Below are 21033 nucleotides of genomic sequence, written 5' to 3' on the forward strand. Positions count from 1 at the left end.
GGTAGTGATGGTGGTGGCCCTCTGCCCGACCCCAAACGGATGGGTGCGTTGCGTTGGGTACTCCAAACGGACCGAGAAGATTTACTGCTCCGATACTTTACTTCTAGAAAGGTGTTAAAAACTGATCTCATCCAACCATCCACACATTAGCGTAACCGGGTGCAAGAGTGACCACCACTAGGATGATGGCAGGTAGCAGGAAGGTAGGAAGAGGACCCGAAGCCCCCGAGGGGGGACGATCGTAAACCCTGGGCGCAATGCACAAACGCACACAGCATTAAAGTCAAAACGAACAATCGAAACCCCTCTTCGTACGCCAGGGCGAAGTAGATCTTGGACGTTCCAACCTTTCGTAGTGTCAACACCATCGTCGCTCGCATTGCGCGTTGCGGGTTGTCGTCATCGTCGCCGCGCATTCGTTGTTGGCCATCGCCTTTGTCACCGTCGCTCCAGATCCCCGTGTGAGCCAGCCACGGGGTGGTTCGGTGGTGGTATGCTGCTGCAAATTGTCAAGCTATTTTGGAGATGGAGAGAAAAAAAAACCCTGGGACAAAACGCAAAAGACGCGATGAAGAAGACGCGAACAGAATCACGACGCCGACGCGAACGGTGAGTGGCGGGATAGAGGTGGAGTTCTCCTCCTCCTTGCGAAAACGGATCCGTTATGAGCGTAGGTGTGGTATGGCGAAAGGCTCCCCTCCTTCTCCACCTTCTCAAACTCCAGCAGTGTGGATGGAATGGATGGATGGTGGGTTCGGAAAGAGAACGTATTCCATCATTTTCGACGGTTGCGTAAATTTCAAATCCAAACCTATCACCATGCTAAAAGCGAGCGGAAAGGTAGGCTCTGGTATTGTTTGCCGAACGCCGTTTGGGACGGTCTTTAATCATTTTAACTGGTAGGAAAATTGCGATAGCACTCTGGTGGCTGTCAGTGGTACATAATACGATTTCTATTCATACTAAAACTGAATTGAAATTGATTTTTTGATGAATTTTTTAAAATATTAAAAAGTATCTAGTAGTAGTTAGACTATTTGTTCCTCTCTAGGAACACGAAACAATATAACGCATTCGAATACATTGCAGTACAGAGAAACGTATGTAATGAAGGTTTAATTGACACCATAAACTAGATTAAGTGATTGTTATGTCATCACTTTACTATTCTTCTCGTGCATTGTACTGAGGTTAGAGCAGATGGTAACGTTGTCGTTCATGCACCCGGTAGGCATGAGATCGAAACTCGTTCAAAATTTACGTCCACACATAGCAAGCAAAACGCAATCAACACAACACAACACAAAGCAAACCAAAGCAGGTAGGTTAGGTCCCTGTGTCGCTTGATGATTCCCAGGGCCTTCTATGCAACTTTGTGCTGTTTGGAAAATGCGATAATTCATTATTAACCCGAGTTACAAAGTAAATTCAACTTGTCCCCTGGCCGTGAGATGCCCCCCCCCCCCATACCTCATTTAACATTGATAACCAATTGATCTCTCTACACAGTGTGTAAACATATGACGACAAAATGGCTGCGGTAGATCATGCATATAAAGAGTGTGCGAAATCATCATCATCAACATCATCATCTTTTCATTTTACACAGAATTTGCAAACTGCTGTCAGAATGAAGAGAGAGAGAGACATACGCACGCACACACATACGATGAGTCGAGTTCTCCCCCACTGAGAACGAGGACGATCATCTCCCAATCGAATCGCGGCCCACGACCACCACACTTCTTATCGGGCTCTTCTCCTCTTCTCAACCGCGTTGTCCGTGGTGTTCGACCAATGGATGCTATTCCCCAGAGCAGGAGAGGAGGCCAACCAACCAACCCCACCAGCGACAAGCGGGCCGTGGTGGCGGCGGCCACCACCAACAACTTCCTTCCACACAATTACACCCTTCCCCCACACACACAGCCAGGAGTGGCAGCGTGGGGCGCGGAGTGTATATCAACTGGTAGCATCAAAATAAAGCGCAGTGAAGTGTCGATAATCGGCAACGAGAAACCGACACGGCCACTTGACTGCGCGCCGCCGCTCCTGCTGCTGTTGCTGCTGTTGCTGCTGTTGCTGCTGTTGATGATGATGATGATGATGGGGGAAGGGGGCGCATCAGCGAAGACGACTCGCTCGCGCCGGGCCGAGCCGAGAGCTGGCCCCAAGACCAGCCCCGCGAGTGTCGCGCGAGTGGTTTTACGAATCTCTTCCGAAACGGAAATCCAAACACAACACCACACACGCACAACAGGAGGGGGAGCACATATCAGCGTGCCTAGCCTTCCCCCTTTTACCTCCGCGTCCTTCCACAGCACCAGTCCTCCTGCTCATCCTCTTTATCTTTATCGCTCGCTCGTTCGCTCCCCTTTCGTGTGCTTGACCACCACTGCCATCGTTCCTCCTTTTCATCATCATCAGTTGGTTCGATCTTCGTTTCCTTTCGGTACGGGAATGTGTCGGACGGATCTGGTCGAACGACGCGAGCGAGCGAGCGCGCGCGTTGTTTTGATCACCGGAACCGCGAGAACCAAGAACACGAGGCACGCGGACGCAAGAACCGTCAATCCGTCACCACTTAAACGCGCAACGCTTTACAACTGAAATAAAAACGTTTTTTTCACATTACCTAGCAACACACAGGCAGGGGGGACACACGGGCACACGCGCACACACAAATCTACGCAACGGATTGACCGAATTAATTATGATTTCATCCGTGAACCACGTTCTCACTTCTTATCACATCTTCCCGATCTGGGTTCCCGTAAGAACAACCCTCAGAATAACGAAGAGAGAAAACAAAACCATTCCCGTTGCTGTTTAAAGCTACTACGGCGGCGTTTCCTAGCGCCGAATTATCAGTGAGCACTTGGATCGAATGGAATATGCACGATCCGGCGCAAAATGACAAATCGAGTGAACCGATGGATGGATGGATGGATGGATGGATGGATGGATGGATGGATGGATGGAAAGCAGCATTATCCCCATCCGATCGCCTTCTTGATCGCCACGGCCACGCCAGTAGCACCATTGGCACATTGCTGACCCCGCTACAGTAAACGTAAAGGGCCGGGAGTAACGCGCGCGCACGCTGCTCTGGACGCTTGCGACTTGCGTAAGACACGCGGCGCGCTCCCGCTCGCTCGCTCGACAACCAAGTGCCCTCCCGTCCTTCCCCGTGTGCACCCCGCCCCTATGCGGTCGCTGCCCTCCTCCGAGGAATCACTCACTCTCTTCCACGGCACCCGGACACCCGGAAGGTAGCCCGGGGAACGGCGACGCGTATCGCACTAACAATAGCACAAAAATGTGGCACCGCACCGTGCGACAACAACCCGCGACTACTCTACCTCACGAAATATATCGCACGCGGCACGTTCCACCGACCGTTCGCCGTCGTACCGTTCCGGTGTACTCCTATCTCCCGTGCACACACACACACACTTTATGTTGCTGCTGCTGCTGCTGCTGCTGCTGCTACTACTGATGCGATGCTTCTGAGACGAACGACAATTTGACGGCGACGCTGTCGCTGACGACGCTAACGACGAGTGTTACTTGGATCGTTCTCTCTCTCGTTGTGCGTGTCTTTCTCTCTCTCTCTCTCTGGAGAATAACTTGGCGCGTTACCTCGAACGGCCGCGCGCAATTATCGACTGAATCGGCACAATCTTTCATACTCGTTGAGCGCGTCGATTCCTTTCCGTCCAGGCAGCCACCACAGACCTCCGGAGTGACCGCCCTCCCCCACTCCTCACATCATACCGAACAACACCGCCCCCAGTCGGCAGCAGCGTGCGCCCGTCGCGCGTGTTCGCATTTCGGTTTTCGGTGCGCGGCGGCGACTCTCCGCCGGATCGGTTCCGTCTATCTCTTGGGGGGAAGCCAGCCAGCCAACCAGCCGGCCATCATCGGCTCTCGGGCTCCACAAACGGCACCAGAGCGTCGTCGTCGTCGTTCGGTTCCTCATCGTGATCGTCGTCGTCGTCGTTGCTTCTCGCGTGCAGCACACGCTGCTGTGGGACGCCTCCAATACCCCCACCCCGCCCCGTGTGGAGCTCAATCCACCACCCCAAAATCCACCCTTCCGTGGCACAAGGCCCCAAAGCGTCAACTCTCTCTCTCTCGCTCTCTTTCATACTCAACTCAATCACTCTCCTTGCTTTCGCTCTCGGTGTTTGGGGGCCGAATTCGTTTCTCTCTAAACCCTTGCAGCAGGCTGGACTCTCGGGGACATATGCGACACCACCGCCGCTCGGACAGACGCCAATCGCCAAACCAAAACACACTTTTGCGCTCCCGATTGTGTGTTTCGCGTGCTCGCATGGGCAAGAAGCAAGGTGGTGGTGGTGGTGCTGCTGCTGCTTCTGTTGCTCCTCCGGCCGGTTTTTGAGATCCCTCGCTGCGATATGGAAGCAACCGAAAGGAGCCTTCCTTTCGGAAAAGGGGAGTGGAGGCGTGTTCTTCCTTTTGCACTTGCACGCCGGCGGAAGTCGCAGGCGGAAGAGCAATCGATGAGGAAAAGCTCGTTAGAAATCATCAGCAAACATGTTTAATCAACGAAAAAAGTTGCTCCATTTCACGATTCTATTACCGGCTAACTAATCTCGAGTGTACTAGTCGTGGGGGGGGGGGGGGGGGGGGGGGATTAGGAATACTCGAGTCTGTAGCAGCTAATCCTGTACTGAACCCCCTCTTAAGGTGAATGGCCACGATGATAGCAACATTCCGTTAAGAACGGGCAAAAATAAATTGGAATAAAGATGCACAACGATGCCACGAGCACGGTTAAGATGAACCTTTCCTTCTCATCCAAGTTGCCAGCTCTGTTGGAAATTCGCCGAGAAGAACTGTCAAAATGCGCCGCCTAGATGTCTTGTTAGTATATGTTTCAGAGTTGCAAAACAAGATTACTGGATCGTGACCGTGCATCTCAAAAACATTCAAGTCGCCAAAAAACATCATTTTTTGAACCTTGACAGGTGCTATCGTGCACCTTCATATGCTGAATCCCGAGATTAAGATTATACAATTTCCTTATTATTGTTTTTATTAAAGAGCCTTTTTAATTAATAATCCAATCTGCTCTTATCCAACTCGATTGGGAATTCGCTTTAAAGAACTGTCAAAATGCGCGTTCCATGCATGTGTTTGAAAGTTGCAAGACAAAGTAGCTATAGTTGGCGATCGTCTGAAATAACATTTCAGAAGAAACCGAAAGACAGCAACTGAGAATTTCTTAACTATGACAGTTGCTATCGTGGCATCACACAATCAAGTATTGCTTTTTTAGTGATGAATTACGCACGGAGCAACATATTTACAACATTCGACTTATTTGTGACCAAAAACTGATGTTTCCGATTATACCGAACTGCATGATTACCATCAGTCGGAATGCTTACTAACGCGCCGAAAGAGCGCCGTTATCACAGCCTGATGGTCGCACGACAAATGATCTATCGTTATCACTGCCTTCACCGACTGTGCTCCTAATCAAAACGCCAATCGCGTGCGTAACAGAGCGCGAGCGCGCGCGCGCGCCAAACGTTTCGACGACGACGACGGTCCATCCATCCGTCCATCCATCGCCGGTTCACAAACGGCAGTTCGATTGGCAGCTCCGGTGAGAAGTGAACCCCCCTCCTGTTGCTGCCCGTACCTACCCCACACACACACAAGCCACACCAGAAAAAGCAGATCCTAGAGTTCGTGCGCTCGATCTTCAAAGTGTAGAATCGTGCCGCGCGTTTACTATTCGCGTTACCGCAGAACACACGTAATGCTCCACACGGGAACGCGCGAGAAACCCCCCCGGAGAGAGAGAGAGAGAGAGAGAGAGAGAGAGAGAGAGAGAGAGAGAGAGAGAAAGAGAGCACCGCGATTTAAAAGCTTCCGGAGCGCGAGTAGAACCGATGCGAGATCCGATCCACGAGCAGGAGGATTACGAACACGAATGGCGATATATTCCTCTGACTGAAGCTGAAACTGAAGATAATAACCCAAAACAAAACCTTTATAAAGGTTGACAAGAGCGTGTGAGAGAGAGGGAACCACACTAAGTATGACATTGAAGTACAGCGAGTGTAGTCCACTCGGAACCGGGGGGGAAGGACCACCTTAGCGGAAGATCTTGGGCCACTGTCAAATCATCACTCCGGCGGCCACGGACACTGTATCCAATGACAGTGTCTCTCGCTCTCTCTCTCTCTGTCTGCACCCAAAAATTCAAGGCAAGTCGTATCGAAGACGTCGAAAAACAAAATCGAACGAAAATTTGAACGAATCAACAACCTGTCCCAAGGTTGTTGCGCTGGTGCCTAATCGGAAATCTCCCTCTCTCTCTCTCTCGCTCACGCTGGCTCCACCATCCCTCCAATCCACTTTAAAATCCTTTCCTAGAGACCATCATCCATAGGCATAGGGCTAAACGAGGCCGCTGCCTACCGATCGGGGAGCCTATAGAGGCCTTTTGGGCGAACTGAAACCTGCTTATCAATAACCAACACCAGCGCCACCACCAGCGAAAGCGAGAGCAGTGGGCAACGCGTTACAATTTGTTTAACGCCTATATTGCCGAAGCAGCGCTTCCCTTATCTCCTTCCGATCCCGCGCTGGCATTCGTTCGTTCGTTCGTTCGGTTTCTGTTTGTTTTCATCTACTTGATTCGACTACTGCCACTGTCACTCATGGCATAGAATCTGATCGGGGGCCCAAAAAGTAAAATGGTAAATTTTTGGATCGTGAATTAAGTGGGCATTGCGCAACGAAACATCATCGTGCTGGGCGATCACGATTAATTACCCAGAGTGCCGTACCCACGATGATGAGCGAGCAGCCATTATCAGCACACCGACCGACACAACATGGCCGTCCTTGGGTCGAATGAATTTAATTGCAGCATCTGTTTACCGGGTTTCTGAAATGGACAAACGGACCAAAACTGAAACGGAACACACCTCATCATCTGGGCTGCGCGCGGCGGTCTTCGAATAATCGTAATTAGGAATGATAATGGTGACCATGTTTCCAGAGTGTAGGGCGCTATAAATAGCCACCAATCAAGCACGGCGCGTCATCGATGTGTTACGTGTAGTTCAGTGGTCACCAAGTGTACCACCGTTTAGTACACGCGGCAAGAGGTAGTAAAGGCAAGAGACCTTGTCTCAATATACCTTTCCGCATCCCGAAACACCTCCGCAGAATGGCGTCAGCGAGAGAGAACGAGAATGGCACGTGTCAGCGGTGGCTGCCAGACCAGGGCCCCGTGAGGACCGTGACGAACATCGATACGCAACAGCTTATCTTCAACGACGTGCAAAACCGAAACCGAAAAAGAAGCAAACAAAACCAACACAACAAAAGCTATAGCCACAGCCCCTCTCAGATGCAGATGATGCGCTGATGCAGCCACTCCTCCCACTGTCCGGCATGCATTTCCGGCCCAGCACCTTCTTCTTGCTCACAGCAACCCACACTTTGGGAATGGAATTGGCATCATTTAACGTTATGCTTCTGTTGCTGCTGCTGCTGATGCTGTGGTATGCAACTCTCGGATTTATTATCATCGTTTACAACCGGCAGTACCGTCCGGTACTGAATGCAAATGAAAGATGGGAGGTGGCCCTCTCCAACGCACCGAGCGTATAATCATTGCCTTTTCCGTTACTCGACCCCACAACAACGCCTTTCGAAGTGAGCATTGTCAGTCATTGTCGGAGGTAGAAGGGTTTCAAACCATTGATACAATTGAACATATCGTATTAGATGCGCATATAAGTTGTGAGTGTTAAACCATGGTTAATTAAATGACACAATTGTACAATTTGTTGTTGTTTGACTGGCTATCATAAAAGGCAGCTTGTGATGAGTCATGAGAATGACTACGTTATTAGTTTCCCAGCATGAGCACACAAATGGCTTTCTTCCTTTGTTAAGCAATGAAATCCTTCACCAATAGACGTCTGAAAGGATCGATATGTTAAGAAACGGTCCGCATAAGCTGCAACTATTCATTCATTCCAAGAAGTCCTAGATCAATCTTATTAAAAAATAATGTCCATAATAACATCTACATTCAATTCCAACATTGGAGGAGAATAAGGAGCAAAATCAGCAAAAGAGCACCATCAACTTCGAATGATGTTTCGAATATATCAACCGAATATATAATATCAATATACTAAAAGCACGATTTACGATTTAAAAGGCCCATCATAAATTTCTTTTCTGTTACAATTAGGTCCCGGAATTAGTTTTTTAGATTGTTTGGCTCAACAAAAAATTATTTTGTAAGACATGATATCATGTTTTATTATTTAATATATTGCCCATCGCTGGCTAATACTACTTTTTTCCATCTTTCGAGTAATTTTCGAATTGCATGTCAAAAGAACTCATCTTATGAAGCAATCCAGTCAACTACCAATTTTTCGATACTTCCATAAAGAGTGAGGTTCTGTGCTGCCAAACCATTTTTCAAACAACTATTCAAGTTGTATTCAGAGAGAACAATGTCTGGTGTATACAGCAGGGTGGGTAACATTTTAGCTTCGAAGTTTTCTGAAAAGTTATTTGCCGATAATGCAAAAATAACTTTATCATGTCGGTTATCCCATTCTGACCGTTTTCTAATCAAAGCTCGCTCCAAATGGACCAATTATTAATAACGTTCCCCTTCAATAGTTTGTGATTGGTGTTTGGTAAAACACCAATATATACACCTCAACCGATTCGGTAGGCTTTCCGGTTCTAATTGCATACATTTAGCGGCCAAACATTTCAAAATTTGGCCGTTAAATAACCAGTGGAATGAACAAGAACCGTAAACATGAGATTAAATCAATTTATGGTGCGAAAATCTACCCAAATATTATCTTTCGACATTGAGCATATAATGGCATCTCCTTCCCCTCTTCTGTAATAGCACTATTTAACGTTTATAATGTATTTTTTAAAGATATTTAACTGAAAAGGAGTGTATGGTTTTAGGGACAATTATTATGTCTGAATCATCTTTTTATCTATCTGGAAGAGACGGGGGGAGGTACAAGCGATGTACTAGGTATGTACTCACTCCCTCCACACCCCTCCTCCACTTTTCACATGTATTTCTGTGTCCGGCTAATTCTATCGGTTATCTAACGGCAAAATTTTGAAATGGATAACCGCTAAAATTATTTGAATCGGTTGAGGTGTATGTTTTGGTTTTTTACCCTTAGTTTTTTTCTGGTTGGCCCGAACGTTCTATGTCTGTAACGTAAACATCTCCGCTTCTAATCCTTTGGAGCTAGCTTTCATATTGTTTTGTGTTGTAACAATTAATAATTTAGTGAATATTATGAACAGTCTCATATTCTATTTTAAAAGTATTTAGGTATACTTTAAAAGGATGTAACAGCTGAGAACTTTCCCAAAAAAAAATGGCGCCATCTTTTAGCAGATTCGAGCTTTTAAAAAAACTAATTCCTGGACGTAATACAATGTTGAGTTCTGCACAGTATTCGAAAAAGCATTTAAGCATTAATATGATTCCAAGCTAAGATTCCATAAGTCCGTTCTCCAATTGGGAAATCGATAACCGTGATACAATACTAATCGAACGATTTAAATCCCACATCATGGCGCCCCTTTGAGCAGAACCAATTGGATCTTTTCGTACAGATTCTCATCAACAAACTTGCACACGTTTCGCAACATCATCTATCGATCCTATATAGACGTAATCGTATCGACTGCTGCTGCTGCTGCTGCTCCTGCCGGCTCAATCCAAAAGCCGACATGCATGTCCCCTGCATGCGATTTGTCGCATTTGCACTCCAATTCGCAGGGTCGCCGCAGGTATCGTTCTCCTCATAGGTGCAGATCTATGTATTTCGAACCCACACACACACACAGTTGAACCGTTGACGGCAACGTTCTGTGTCGATGAAGCATGACTGACTAATGAAGCAACTGGCGGGGGTGGGGGGGGGGCGGGGTCGACCCCGCGTCATGATTTGCTAAAACGCGCTAAAATATAAATCCTGTTCCGGGTGGACTAGCGACTATCGGAAGGCGCTATCTGGCGCTGTACTTCAACGCCGTGATACAACACACGGGGCGACGAATCGCGGCGTAACCGAGAGAGATAGCGACGATGGATGCCAGGTTAGAATGTGCAATGCAGAGGGGGACGCGGCGAGCCCATTCATCGCTCTCAAAACTCATCGAACAACAACCGAACAACCGATGCCGTCGTCTCTCTGCTCTGGGATTTCCCTTCGTCGTGCGGACGCGCGTAGCGGAAAACTCGAATTAGTCTTATCTTATCGAAATCCTCGCTCGCTGGCTGGTTGATATTTGTCGCTGATTTACATTCCCTTCTGCCGCTGCTGCGCGTAAGCGCGGAAACAACTCCGCAACTGGTCGCGCAAGTATCACACTTCAACAGCTGGCTGGCTGGCTGCTTATAATATACACGACGACGACGACGACGACGACGACCGCCGCCGCCTGAGATGATGAGCGCATTAAACCAATGTACAGTTTAATGAGTTTTTTATGACGTTATTACACACGCTCTCGCCCGTAGGTTTGTCACTCTCCGTGGCTACGCCGTTTAAGTACTGCCATGTTTTGCAAACATTCATTTTAAATCCAATTCAATAGAGAACGCGGCGGCCGCCTGGTGACCCACCGAAGCCGAAAGCAAACATTTACACCTTAATTAACTGTGTAATGACTGTTCTTTTGTCAATATATAGACAGAATTTCATGTGGTATGTCCATTGGTCTGTTAACTATGCAGGATCAGAATGTCAAACTGTTGAATCATTCCAAGTTATAAAAATTGTAAGCTATGAGTACAAAACTGTAGTAGCATAAACATCTATAAATACCTATATAACTGAAATAAAGCATGGAACGGTTAATATTCGGCCGCTTATTTTTAATCATTGCAGCGCGTGCCTAGTGGTCACTTTGCAATTCTATTGACAGCGTTTTAATCATAGTAGTCTGTTTATTTAGCGGTAAAGTTTTTGTCAAATTTGATCTTTGCCTTCAAAAGTTATCGCCCATAAAATGCGAAGGGCGAAAAAAAATGTCTGCTCACTCAGTATTAAAACTCGATTTGTGGATGGTTTTTGATGGACGATGGAACACATGTAAAAATGTGTTTTGAAAAATACCGGACAAAAACATTATTTTGTCAATTATAGAGGGAATGATTTTGGAAAGGTTTGTTTTATTTACGGAGATAAATGTGTCTGTAACATGATGATTTGGTATGGGATTTGACATTGTTTGGCGACAAATCAAATGTTTTCACCATTGGGGCAACGTTGATTCGAAATTTGTGCAAGAAAAGAGTGTCTACAGAAAAGGATTCTGTCCTGCATTTGTCCACCAATGATCCTATGTAAGTTTGGCATGACTTAGGCAGCTGTTCTTGTTGAAGGGATGGCTTTATTTTTTGTATTCAAATAGATCTATGTCATAGGGAAAGCTATCAGTCCACCAAAATGTCTGGATTTTCGGTTCCATCGATTTCTATTGGACAATTATCAAAAGGAAACTCAAAAAGTAATCAAAATGTATAAAAACCAACTGAAATTATGTGCTACAACAGTTCATTTCATACAATACAGGTATACAAAAATAAGAGAATTTTTACTCCAGCAGTAAACGCCGCCATAAATCAAGCAGGAATAGTTGGAACACGAGTTTTGCTCAAAACTCTAATTTGCACCAAATGAAAGAGAGCGAATCGACCCGAAAAAAGACCTGCACAAGGGCAAACGGATAAAGTAATCCTAACCGGGAGAGAGAGAACTCCCGTCACCCGTAGGATGTGTATATACATTCCCCTTTCATCCACAACCGACGACAATACCTCGAACACTTGCCTGTTCGGAATCTCAGCAGAGTTTGTTTGGAGGTGCACTGCGGTGCCTGCCTGCCTGCCTGCCTCTCGACGTACGACGACGATGTTCCCTGCAAAGTTGTGCTCGATGAATCGCAGAACGAGCAAAAGGATGGTGTGATGGTGAAATGCATATAACCCACGAAAACCCACCACCATCATCATCACCATCGTCATCAAATCCATTCAGAGCGCCATACTCGAAGGCACGGCCGGTTAGCCGCCAGCAGAGGTCGGCGGCCATTGGACCGACGAAGAAGGGTAACCGAACCGAAGCAATTGGAACCTCATCGCAGCGCGGTCTACAATCCACGCCGACGAAGGATATACGACGGATGAGTACGATCTTCGTTTGGAATATTTCCTTTTTTTTCGTCCGTTTTTTCTGGTTTTGTTTCAATACTCCCGAGAGCAACGACGACGACGACGATTCTCGGGCCGAACGCATACCCAAAAACGCAAAACCGATCCCGCACGTTAATGCACGTGTGCTGTACCAATCCGGCCCATACAAAACCCAAATCCAAAACCCATACACAGTAACAGTGGTCCAGGACGCGTACCATTGAAGAGGGTCCTTCCTTCTTCTTCGTAGCCAGCAGCAGCAGCAGCAGGCAATGATGGGCGAGCGGACGACCCGCCGCCGCCAGTCAGCCAGGAAAAGGGCACTCGCGGCCCACCGTAATGACAACCTACCAACACACACACACACAGAAACCGACGAAGCCGAGGCCCGAAGAGGAACAGGGCTTCTAAAAATCCCAATCGACGAGAGGACGACGAGGGAGATGAACCGAAAAACCTTCCCCAGAATAATGACAGATGCGCTTCTGCATCGTTCGCTCTGCCATCGCTCAGCATAAAACTTCTTCACTTCTCTATCTATCACGTATCTCCTCCTCTATACATCAAGCCAAACACATACAGATACACAAACACAGAAGAGACGTGCGCGTGCCTCAGCGTGGAACATGGAAACGTCCGAAAAACTCCGGATCGAATAGGTGGTTCATCATTACGAGACTTCTTTACAGCGAGCGGCGCACGGACGACACACATGTGCGTGTGGTGCGCGCGCTGCGGTGTGTGGCTGTTGTCACCAGAAACCTCACCACCGGCAGCAACAGCAACAGCAACAGCAGCAGCAAAGGCCCCTAAGGGCAACCAACATTTGTTGCTGCTCGGGATTCGACGAGATGCTTCTCGCTCTCTCTCTCTCTCTCTCGGAGTTGAGTACAACAGCATCATAGTCGGCATTGCGTTGTCGTTTGCAACCGGAACGACCGACAGACGCACACAGCATCACGCGAAGAGGCAGACGGCAATCCGACGGAATACAGAAAGGAATAGAGGTAAAGGGAAGGATGCATGGTGCGCGTTGGGCCGATGGCCGATTCAAGTGTTGGGCTTTTTTTCTCTTATTCTCCCTATAGAGGAAGGTTATATGATCTTTTGGATCGCCCAGTTGATCAGTAGTGATTCCACCTGACAGAGGCCGTCGTGTATCCCTCTCTCTCTCTCTTGTATTTAACCACAACACAACAATTATCCTGATTTCGAGGAACTGAAAAGAGACCCTGGAGTGGAACTGGAAGTGCAGCTGGAAGTTGGAACACTCCACGGACATTCGAACATGGACATGAGAGGGAGCAGCCGACACAACCGATTGGATATGATTATTGGGTATTGAATGGCGCAACCAACGTATTCATCCACGCCGATATTAACTTCAAAGATAAGTTCCAGCGTATGTTGCTGTAGTTCTCTATGTTATATTTCCTATCCGGACTCGCCAAAAATTTGACACTTTCAATACCTCTTTTCTCAAACGGCTCCATAAAGCGAAGTGAGAGTGCCTTCAATATAGCCCCCACAGTCCCAGATTCGAACCACGACATGCAATTAGTGGATGGGGTTCACAGCGCGGACAGCAAAAAGCATCCCTCCCCGACCATCGGCAACTTCAAAGCGGAGGGATACTAATTAGGAGTTTCGCTCGATCCAGCGGCGTCTAGGCAGAGGCAGGGTCACTCCCTGGACGATAATTTCATTTCAAAACACGGAAACCATGCCGATGGCCAGTCCACGGACCGTGTGTTGGCGAAGGCACACATTTAACACCTTCCTTTATGGGGAATTGTTGCTGAATTGATTGATTGCGAACTTCTCGGGCCTATGATCGGCGGGCGGGGCATCGGCGAAAGGAAGACTTGTCCAAGACCAAGCAAGTCGTATCGTAAAACTTCATCATGATATTGATATATTAGGATACTCAGTAACTTCTTCATAAGGTTGAATATTGTTAGTAAATGAAGACGAATAGTTATAGGGCTTGTTGCTTCTCTAGTTAGTATTTATCAGAGGCAAATCAGAATATAAGAATGTCTGGTGTTCAGTAGGTATTCATCATGATATCAAGATAAGGTAACTGTCCTCAATTCAACGATGTTCGACTTGACTTATTTGTATATTTCAGTGCATTATGGCAGTCAGAGTACAGAGTACAGCGATGAGGTCAGTCGTATTGCCAAGTCAACCCGTAAATTTGTTTAGTCCAGAGAGCTTGCGACACTGTAGGTGCTGAGCACTAAACAATATCCCGCCAGTCAGTCTCATTAACCTACCTACGAACCTCCAGCTAATCATGAACAAACTCCTTAGAGCGATAAGGCTAAATATAGGAACCTGTTAATAACCAATATCCCATCGTGTCGAGGGACAGCCTACTCTAGGCACTCAGGTTCCGGGGTCCCACCATATTCGAAAGATGTGTTAAAACTTTCGACGATACCCCCGGAGCGGAAGTTGGCAACTATCCATCGTAACATCCTTCTTCCGACTGGTGCTGCAATTTGTGCAAAACCAACAAAATTCCAAGGCTATTCCTCATAAAAGTGCAAAACCAATAGAATAACCAGAAGCACAGTTCAAAGATGCAATAGACCAAGGATTGAATAACTTGATGGTGGATTGTAAACTGTCAACTAACGACATTCCCCTACCGAGTCACCGAAGGCTTTGGACTATGGATGTTGTGGAAGTGGAACAAAAGGGGGAAAACTGCAGCGAGCGGGAACCATTTTGGAAGCGTAGCGTACCGAGCAGAGAGACGAAAGAGAGACGAGAGAGGGTAAAGGCAATGAGCACACATCCGTGTCGCGCACCCGCGTCATGACTATTCTTCTTCCTGCCCGGACCGGATGGATTACGGATGACCCCACCGACCGCCGTATTGCCCACCACCAAGTACTGGCGGTGGCAAATGGCGTTTGTGAGTTGTCGTCGTCGTCGTCGCACCCAACAAACCCAACACATCTCGCATCGCAACGATCGCGTACGTGTCGTGCGGCCCTTCTCCGGCCGGTCGCTAGCGCGTCGCTTCCTCCGAAAGGTTCAGAAGGTTAATTTACATAAGTCACACATTCGAGACGTTCGTTTCGCCCTGAGGACCATCATTGGATAGTACTAGTAGTACCTGAATACAGGGCGCGCGCCTATGCCTTTGACACCGATGGTCGAAACCAATTCGATTGCTTATCTAGACGACCACAGCTGGACCCAATATAAGTCACCAGCCGTCGTCCCGTATTTCTAGTGCCGCCGTTTTGTAATGGAACTGACCTTCTTTTGGATGGTCATAGTAGTATCCTGAAGCTTGGTTACACTAGTGCCGCCTGCCGTGGTCATCGATTGACCTGATCCAAGACGATCAACATCACAACCGGCACAAGAAGTAGAGCGGACCCGGAAGTCGCACACGGAGTGTAACAGACAGAACGAGCGAAAGAGACAGTGCCAAGAGGTCCGCGCGTTTGCGTTATGCTACGCGCGTCTCTGCCTTTCATCGCAACGAAAGAAACGACACAAACCCGCGTGGGGAGCTGCTGCTGCTGCAAGCATCGAAGCAGTTTTGTGAGGGAAGTGGCCGCCGTGTGCAAGCCGTGACGAACGCAGCTGCATTATGCTGCTGCTGCTGCTGGTGCTGCTTCCCTATTAACCGTGGCGTGGACTACTCGCAGGCTCGTTCCCGAAGGCCCGTGCCTTGCCCTCGCCTCGTGCCACACTACTCGGGAAGCAGCGGCGCTCACTATCCGGACCCCTAGGTAGGTTTGCTTTTAGTTGTTTTATCGCTTCACGCGCGCATTTCCAATTGCCCGGTGCTGGTGCCCACGTGCGTAGGGCGAACGCCACTTATGCTACCTTCCCTATGCACACTGGGATTCGACTGAGAAATGTTGTGTCTCTGAATGAGAGCAAATATGCTGGCCTGTAACGCTGCTGGTGTTGTCGAAGAGAGCAACCGAAGTTTTAATGGCATAAATTCCCAATTTTAAAAATGTAAAAGTACTACTGCATAGCATAGCGAGAGTCTGCCTGAGCTGCATGCGTCATCCCGAAAACCATAAACATCCTACACCAACAAAGGAGGATATTCTTCGGTTCCGTTCCTTCAGGGGATGCTGATAGAGGAGAAGAGAGTCCGTCGTGTTTCGGTCAGTGATCAATTTCAAAGGTAGGATTTTTTTTTCTTCTTGCTTTTCGTTTCCCAATTCCCGGACAATCCTTTCAAGACACACTCACACACAACCTGCAGCAGCATCTATAGCAGCCGAGCGGATATGCCGTACAGTCAGCCATACTTCCGCACGTACCAACCGACCAACCGACGAACCGACGGACCATGTTTCGCACAACCAACCCTGCGAGATGTGTCCTGGCGGCGTCAGCAGTTCCCTCGTTTCGCTGGCTCTCCACTGGTGTGTCTGTCTGTGTGATGTGTACGTATATGCCCTGTTTCCTCTCTTGGTGTTAGTTTTGTTGTGTGCGACCGAACACCGATTGTTGCATCGGTTGGTGTTGTGGGACACACACGGGTGGGTTAGAGGCTTTTTCCAAATGCGTTTATGCCCGAAGGGGTAATCAACGATTGCGGATGAAGAGACAGAGAGCACGAGAGGGAAAAAGAGAGAGAGTGAGCGAGAGGCGGAAGAGTAGCGCGTGCGAGAGAGAGAGAGATAGAGGAACAAGCGGATAACTTAAGAAAACATAAATAGGGGGAAATTTCACAAACCGTGTACAGTCACAGAAGGAAGCATCAGCAGCAGCAGCAGCAGCAGCAGCAACAAAAAATGGCTTCACTATTCCCATCCGTTGAGGATGCATGCGAGCAGCAAACAGAGAGACAGAGAGAGAGGGAGAATGCGCGAATGCGAGATCACCGACGTTAAATTGTTAAACCCGCAACCAATATGCGCAACGAGCAACAGTTTTGCATTACAGAACGAGCGAGAGATGATAGCAGGGCAAACAGACGAACCAGAACCATATCGCTGGCACGCGAGTTGGGACGAATTTTGCATCCTGTTTTTTTTTTTCACTCGCTTTGGTGCGTTTGGATTGTTTGAAAATGATAATAGATTTGATCAACGGGAATATAGTAGCACTAGAGGATGGAAACACAAACTTTTACTGCAGTTTTTCGCTACAATACATGCCCTAGAACTAGAGGTGATGTAATCTGGTCCCGCCAAAAGACGAGTATTCGGCCAATGTGTCGAATACAAAATGCAGAACATTTATTCACGCACCCCGAGAGAGAGAGAGAGAGAACACAGGGTGACACAGACAGACTGTGTACACCACACCACCCATGAGGAAAGAATACTCAATCTTACCCAATCTCTACCATGGGTATGGAGGGTGTGAAGGGCCCAGTTCAATGGCAAACGTCTGACGACGACGACGACGGTGCTGTTGGCTGGCTGGTTGGTGTTGTGCCGTTCCCACACTTGTAATGTTTCCCAATCGATATTGGATCGGAGGTTTCGCTTGGCTTTGGCACCAAAAACGCGTGGATTGGGAGGGGTATCCCAATCCTGCCGCCTTCACCACGGGAATCGACATTGTTGGTTGGATCTTTTTTCAGTACAGTGACTTAGAATACCCGCAGCGAGTGTTTCGTGTAGTATTTTTGTTGATAAAATTCGATTACACAATTGTTTTATGCCGCTAGGATGCTAGGAGTTCAATGAATGGCTCTATAACAATTCTGCCTTTCACCAGAATGCTCCAAAAGTTGAATTTTTAGATACTCCAAATAGTGAAGTTATTTATTCCACCAGTGGATGGTTATACAGTTGAAGGGAATTCCAAAGGAATGACGTAATATACTTCTTCAAACTCAGAATGCTCGTAGCAGGCCATAGCCTTAGTATTCTCTCGTCATTATGCTATTTTGAATTTGGAGAGTCCAAACTGAAGCCATATACTTGCAGACGAGGTTAAATCAATCGCACACCATCACTATAACGACTATTCCAACAGAAAACGATGTGACATATTATCTAACAAGTATTGTTTAGTATTAGTTATTAACCGGGCTAGTACTCTTTCAAGCAACTGAATCTATTAGCGTCACCTTAGAGCAATTTTTACGAAAATACAGAGCATAGATGTGGTTGCACTCTGCCATAAGATTATGTCCGCTATTTTCATAATCCGCGGTTTACAATTTTTAAGCAATTGTTTCGATGTCGCCGTAAATTACAATTAAAACAGACACCAAAATGTTCAAAAATCTAATCCCTTAATCCCAAAAGTTTCAAATGATACCGGGCACATCCTTTTTGTCTTTGAATGCTGTCTTTCTCATTACAGCAGGTCGACGGCATACAATTATCATCATTATCATATCCCAGCTAGCATGAGCCGTTCTCTTGGCTTGGCTCAAAGGGACATCGGAAAGAAACAGTTGAATTGCTGACATTCCGCCCGCTGTCACAGAAAAGCAACATGAAAGCAAAGGAGTCACAACAACAACAACTAACAACAAGTAAAAACAACTCTTCCCAACAACGCACATTAACAATGAGCACACGGGCACGGGCACGGGCACACGCACCTCTCTTTCACTTCCGTTCGAGTGCGCCCGATGATCTCATTTCATCCGTTCCAAAAGCCATTTCATTCATTCTGCAGCTTTCACGTCTCGGTCTTCGGTCTCGGTCACCGTCGCCATCGTTGTCCCCGGCTCGCTGTTGTACCCGGAGATTTTCTTCAGCATCCACCAACCCGGCCGCGGTCTTCATCGTCGTCATCGTGGTCATCGTTGTCGTTGTCGTTGAAAATTGCATAGTGTTTGGTTGCCGAAGTTTAGTGAGAGGATCGGACGCGCACCACGCGCCGCGATCGCCCAAAAGAAAGTGGTGTCCAAAGGCACGGTGATCCAGAGGTTTCGTGGTGCTCGTGCGCCACGGTGGCCACGGAGGCCCCTTTTCTTATTGGGGTTCAATCCCGTCAAGAGTATAACCGTGGCGCGATCACCGTGATCGCGCCCCCACCTCGACGAAATCTGTTTCTTCTCTGCTCGAACGAATGTGTCTCCCTACCTTTACCTTTACCATCCTCCCACCCACTGCCTGAGACGTGCATTTCAAAGCAAAAGCCATCGGAACCCGGGCCCGGCCGGTGTGTAACTAAACCACTCCAACAATCCCAGAGAGCAAACTATCACTCTCGTTGCGCAAAAAGGCAAACGGGCCGGTGGGAGCTAGTCCACAGCCAGCAGGCCACCCACGGCATGGCAACACTATGCTGCCGAGGGTGACGGGAAAAACAATGCTCCAACAATGCAGCAACAACAACAACAACAACAACAACATCGACACTTTCCCTTCCTATGGTGGTGGTTGCGATTAATTTTCCTTCGAACAATCGAAACCTAACCTCACTCACTGTATCGAGAAACGTAACGCTCGTTTAGAGCTCGTAACGAGGTTTTTTGGGACAGGAAAAATGGTGAACAATTCGAGCTAAAGCTGCAAAAGATTCGGCTTCAAAGCTAGATGAGAGGCATGTGCGAGTATAGGAATTGGTATTCTCCACCAGCCATATTTTTTACTTCGTAATTCGTCTCCAGTAACATCACACATTTGGACTAGTAACCATGGAGACGACGACCCTAGAAACGGTTTTTTGGCTGCACCATTACTGCGTACCGTTTTCGGAGTACATTCGGGGCTGATCTCATGGGGCATTGGAATCTGCTAAACGCATTGTTCCACACCATGGATTCTTGTATGAAAAATTAAGATGTAGATCACATCACATTACAGTGACGGATAAATCGTCACTTGAACCTATTCAATAGTATTAAGTACATTTTCTTGAATACAGATTAAATCAATGTACTGAGTATTGCAAGCTACTCTGTAGAGTTTACTGATAGCAGTGCTACTTTGATGGAAGTTCAATCGATTAGATATTGCTCAACAAGCATCCTGCCAAACGTTTTGGAAGTGACCATATAGAGCAAAGTCTACCTTTTTAATTGGCTCTTGAGCTTAAGCCGTCAACATTTGAAAACTTTTTGATTTATCTATTGTTATTAGGTTTTTGTTATGGTCTTTTAGGTGGTTTACTATGCTGCTCCGGTAGGCAGGCGTGGTTTTAATGTGCTAAAAAAATGTTCCATGTTTTTTCTACAAAGGTTAGTCATTTCTTGGCATTGTTCGTTGAGCTTTTGAATCATTGTGCTTTAAGCTTCTATATTGTATGGTCAAAAAAACCTATGTTTCTCTGGAAATTTCCATCAGATGTCAATGAAAAAATACCATCTTTTAATTAATACTCCTTGACTTTTCTTTTTAGCTTTGTGTTTGCCTTTTTAAACACTCGTTCTTATTTTTATGGCCGAAAATAGGAATTCTGCATCCACTAGAAGGATTTTGGAAACGTCACATCCCTACTTTCTGACAAAGGTTACGTTTGATTTTGCTTAAAGGAAGTTTCATGAGGGAAATTTACATTGGTTTCACTGTTTTGCCCGTCACTGTAGAAGGCTATTTGAAGGCATAAAATTCCAGAAAAAAAATCCTGCATCATAGTTCAAAGGGCACAATTGAACCAGAACAATGGCAATACGCAATTCATTCCTGGATTCACCCTAAACACATCTTCAACATACTATATTTTGCTACTCGTTACTCGAATGACTGTTAAGAAGAATAGAAGCAAAGAATCACGATGCCAATCATATTAAAAACCGACAGTAACAGGCAGCTCTTCTTCTCTGCTAGAACAGGAACAACTCAACCACACACACACACACACACACA

General features: G+C 47.1%; 1 protein-coding gene across 3 annotated transcripts in view; it reads right to left on the bottom strand.

The window, feature by feature from the left end:
- LOC125956425 (neurogenic protein mastermind) overlaps positions 1–21033 on the bottom strand; it is a 116007-nt gene that overhangs the window by 84665 nt on the left and 10309 nt on the right. Inside the window, exon 1 of one of the 3 annotated variants that reach the window (XM_049688278.1) lies at positions 3363–3569. The exons of the other annotated variants lie outside the window; for them this stretch is intronic. The gene's annotated coding sequence lies outside the window, so the exon portion shown is untranslated. Of the gene's footprint in view, positions 1–3362; positions 3570–21033 lie in introns of those variants that run through there. 3 annotated transcript variants of the gene reach the window in all.

Source organism: Anopheles darlingi, chromosome 3 (assembly GCF_943734745.1).
Source record: "Anopheles darlingi chromosome 3, idAnoDarlMG_H_01, whole genome shotgun sequence".
NCBI classification, from domain to species: Eukaryota; Metazoa; Arthropoda; class Insecta; order Diptera; family Culicidae; genus Anopheles; species Anopheles darlingi.